This window comes from Dama dama, chromosome 6 (assembly GCF_033118175.1).
Source record: "Dama dama isolate Ldn47 chromosome 6, ASM3311817v1, whole genome shotgun sequence".
NCBI classification, from domain to species: domain Eukaryota; kingdom Metazoa; phylum Chordata; class Mammalia; order Artiodactyla; family Cervidae; genus Dama; species Dama dama.
The window spans coordinates 8630-13437 of NC_083686.1; the positions used below are offsets into that span (position 1 = coordinate 8630).

The 4808-nt window shown below is 48.7% G+C and overlaps 1 non-coding gene across 1 annotated transcript; it reads left to right on the top strand.

The window, feature by feature from the left end:
* The first annotated feature begins 809 nt into the window (after positions 1-809).
* LOC133058922 (U1 spliceosomal RNA) lies at positions 810-972 on the top strand. Its single transcript, XR_009693433.1, has one exon. It is a non-coding gene; the product is annotated as a U1 spliceosomal RNA (small nuclear RNA).
* The last annotated feature ends 3836 nt before the right edge of the window (positions 973-4808 follow it).

Genomic DNA, 4808 nt, shown 5'->3' on the forward strand with positions numbered 1-4808 from the left:
CTAAATGTATAACATAAAATACAGGACCTCAAATTAGTACTTTGAAATAATTTTAGTGAAGACTACAAGTCACAGAGGCCTGCGTTGAAATGCCAGCCTTCTTGATCCTACTTGGGCAAGTACTTGGACAAGTTACCTAAGCGGCTTGAGCCTTACTTTGCTAATGCTACTTAAGAATTAACTAGGAATTAACCTACACCTTGCACGGTCGTATAGAGAACGTGGCACAGAGGTGTTCCCTATTACAGAGTAACAATTAGGAGCAGAGACCCAGTCCTCCATCTCTGTGTCCCTTCAGTTACCTAACCTTACTAGTTTCCTGGTCTATGACACTATCACCTTTTAGAATTAGGGTGTTGTAAAGATTAAATGTCTTACAACACTGCCCGGCAAGTAGCACACACTAGCTACGTGTTAGTTACTATTATCATCATTATCACCACCACCACTGAAATGTTAAGTAAACATTGCCACATTATCAGATTCATTACTTTTCTACTATATGAAAAAATGCTCCTTGAAAATTAACGTTATTTAGTGAATCCTATATTATAATATAGGATGAACTCACACACTCAAAAGAGTTTTTATGCTGATTTTTAGAAACTTTAAATATACAAGAAATTATCTGAATTACCATTGGTCATGAATGTTGACAACATATATACAACAAATATCCATTTTCAGTGAACATATCCCTTCATGGAACTAAAGCATATCACAAACTGATATGTCTATTGTAGTTTCTCCCCAAAGATTTCAAAGCAGTTTAAAATAATTATATATAGCAATTCTCAAAACTTACAAGTATACTTACCTGGCAGAGGAGACACCATTATCAAGAAGGTGGTTCTCCCAGGGCGAGGCTCACCCATTGCACTCCGGTGTGTTGACCTCTGCGATTTCCTCAAATAGGGGAAACTCGACTGTGTAACTTATGGTAGTGGGGGACTGCCGGCGCGCTTTCCCTTGAAAAACAAAACTTACAAGTTACCAGAGAAAATTGCATCTGAGAGCAATCAACATCTTTCTCTAAAACTTTTGCCACATAATTACAAAGTGCTACAGTCTAACTGTTGCAAACCTGCCATTCATCCAATTAGTCGGAACACTGACTGCATGTCCACTGCACAGGCAGGCACTGGGCCAAACCCTGTTACAGAGTAACAGGAAAGGCGAGACCACAGCGACAGTGGGCGCCACCAACACTGTGATTAAATGTTCCTGAAATGCTGTTTTCCTTAAACAGTGAAAAGAGTAAATTATATGTTCCAACACTGGAGTGCATTAATAGTTAAGAGTTAAGTAACTTCATAAAAGTGACAGTACAATATTTTCCCCAAGGAGACTAGGATTAAATGAAATAAGCATCCGTCTCTACTGCTCAATTACTAACTAAAGGTAAATGACCACTTTAAATGAGTCAAATAACCTCAAGAATGACACTATTTTTCACCCATCTGAAGGAGAAAGTTTTGAGAAAATCTTAAGTTAGCTGTTACATGTCACTTGTAATCTATCAGAAATAAAGTACATTCACTCAGTTTCACTCAGCATCTGAAACTGAATTTTTGCTGGGGCGACTAGGGTCAATTTACTAATCATGCCTTCCTTTGATCAACCATTTTTTCTTAGGAGAGAAAAATCTAGCCTTAATGCAATCATCAAACAATCTACAATTCATACTTTTTATCCTACATTTTACAAAACAAGATTTTTCTCAAGTAGCTACCTGTTAAAAGTTTTAAAGAATTTAACATATATATTACCCAGCAAAATTGCTCTGCCCAAAAAAAAAAAAAAAAAGCAATCTTGACTCCAAGTTAAGTAATCTTAGTGCTTCAAGTGGTCATCCAAAACCTGAAAGTGGACAAACAGCCAACCACCTTTTTAGTACCTACCTCTCCAGAAGAAAGGGCTGTTAGACAAATGCTATTAATATTGACAGCAATTGTATCAAACTGACACGCAGGAAGGTGCACTTCAGGATTAAGTACCTTCCTTGGAGTTCATTATTATGAACTATGAATGTCACATTAGAAAAACTGCTGTCATTTCATTTTATGAATGCTGAATCAGGTAGCTTTAGTTAACTGCAACACTTTACAAACAGGCTATCAAATAAGCCCCAATTACCAAGTTGTTCCAGACACAGAGCTTCTGTTTCTATTATTAAGTGTAATTAAAGAATTAAAAGGATCAGTTTATTTTTCTTGATACATTAGTCTAAAACGATCTGCAATAAGTCTCTGAACACCCAAGTGACTGAAATTCCTTGAGCTATACAAAACACTCCTCTGGAATGCCAGTCTTCCAAATGGCAAGACTCTAAGAACACACAACTGATACACATTCTGCACATTACACATGATGGAGTAAAAAGATTTCAAACTCAGTAAATTTACAGGAGGGAGGGGAGAAAAAGTGAAAACAAATGCCCCAAGTCTTTGTCTTCTCCAGAATGGCATTTTGTAGCACTGCGAGAATTCAGGCATTTCATCAGTATTCTGCACACTGGGGGACATTCAGTAACTGCTGGTGACAGATGAGCCGACAAGAAGCTTCACCAACAAACAGTATTAAAAGGTAATGTTGCAAATCAGTCATGGAACAGCGGGAGAAGGAATGTGGAGGAGTTCAAAGAGTAACAATCTTCGGCCAAATTTTACATTCAGAGCAAATCAATCACACACTCCTCCAGGGAAAAAAAAGAGAGAGAGAGATTTGGTGTGACCCAGAATAACCATGAGGACCACACACACACACACACACACACACAGAGCAAGTGCCAAGTCCACTACAGTTTGACAGTCATGCATTTGGATAATTATAGTAGAAACGTGTGTTTTGGAAACACAGCTAAGGCCACACCCTAGGACCGAGAACCGGGACTTTAAATGCTAAGGATCTGCGGTCCACGCAACACCTGAATCGGGCGGTATCGGGGCACCAAGATCAAGGCAGGTGATCAGGAGGGCCGCGTGTCCGGGCGAGGCCCGGTGGAGTCCGAGGGAGAAGGGGGTGTGCATCCGGGGCCCAGCACCGGAGGGAAGGCGGCCGCTGGGAGGGAAGGGTGTGGGCGCTCCGGGTCGGGGGACGACCACAGACGCGGGAGGGGAAAGGCCACGGGAAAGGGCGGCGGGCACGCGCGGGGAGACGCGAGGGGAAGGAGGCAGGGGCGGAGAAAGGCGCAGCCGAATGAATGAGCGCCAGGGCGGCCCGGGGCGCGGAGGAGGGCCCGGGGCGCCCGCGGAGATGCAGCCGCACGCCAGGGGAGGGCGCCGGGGTGGGCGCCGGCCCCACCGCGCCCGCCTCTCCGCCAAAATGGGGTCGCGGAGCAGACGAGCCAGGGCTGTGAGAGAAGCGAGGCAAACGGGAAAAAATAAACCAGTCACCCTCCCCGCGAGCCTCCAGGCGCGCTCTCAGCCCCGCTCCTCCGCCCTCCTCGAGCCGCGGCGGCGGCTCCTCAGCGGCGCTAGGGGGAGCCCCGGGCCCGGAGCGGGGCGGCGGCGGCGGCGGCGGCCGGGCCGGGAACCCCTCCGCACCCGCCCCTGCGGCGGAGCCGCGAGAGCCAGGCGGCGGCGGCGGCGGCGGCGGCGGCGGCGGCGGCTCCTGCCAGCGGGGCGGGCAAATGACCCGGATGTACAGGGCAACGGCGAGCAGGGGGAAGGGGCAACGCCCGGAAGTGCGCGCCGCGGGACTGTCCGGCCGTTCGCACGCGCCGCGCGCCCGCCCCGCAAGGTAAACCGTCTTCCTTCCCCGCCCCCTTTGCTCCCGCCCCTCCCCTAGGGGGCGGGGCGAGGCCGGAGACAGGCGGTCTGGAAGGCTCCGCGAGGAGGGGGAGGGGGCGCGGCTACCTTCTCCGCTACCCCGCCCTCCTTAAAGGGGCAGCACCTTAAAGGCTGAGATGGCTTCTGGGTGGACCCGCGTCTTGCAGCCTTCTCATTTTACAGATGGAAAACTGAGGCTCAGAGGTGACAGTGACCTGCCTCAGGTCAATAAGCTCAGAAATGGCAGAAACTGGAACTCGAGACTAGCAGATCTGGACTATGCTGAACCCATCAAAGTCGCCACATCCCATCACCGCCCCCCTACACGTGGGTGGGTGGGCACGCCTTTCCTCCAGGTGCTGATTGAGACTCAAACTCCCAGATACTACAGATGAGCTTGGCAGGCTCCCCAGGGCCAAGAGGTACACCGTTATCTCCTCCGATGGTATCGTGGAGACGCCCTTGGGAGGTGTTAAATAATGTCTGAGAACAGAAATCAGGCGCCACCTGAGACCTGCATGGTGCTACACATAGCACTTTCAGATAAATGAGACTCTGTTTTGGGGTCTGGTCGGATTCAGCCCCCTGGCCAGAACAGGCTTTGCTCCTGGAAGCTTCCGGTTAAATGAGCTGGAGGTGCCAGAAAAACCCCGGGGGCCACCAGAAGCTGGGAGAGGCGAGAGGCGGGAAGGACCGTCCCCGGGAGCCTTTCGGGGAGGGGGTCTGGTACAGCTTGCTGTCAGGCCTCTGGAGCTGGCAGAGAATGAATTTCTGTTGTTTTAAGCTGTCTAGTTTGTGCCAATTTGTTTGGTGGCCACAGGGAACGAATGCACTTACTCTGTTATTTGTAAAATGCAATAAACCCTCATAACCCCCTCAGCAACACAGCCACGGCAGCCACCCACGCTTAACCCTTTGTCCTGTATCCCGTTCCCCTGCTCCCCCATCCAGGTGATTTTCATCTCCAATTTGTAATTTTTGCCAATTTAACAGGCACCATCACATCCTCCAGAACTTGGACCTGCCTCCCCTGATGGC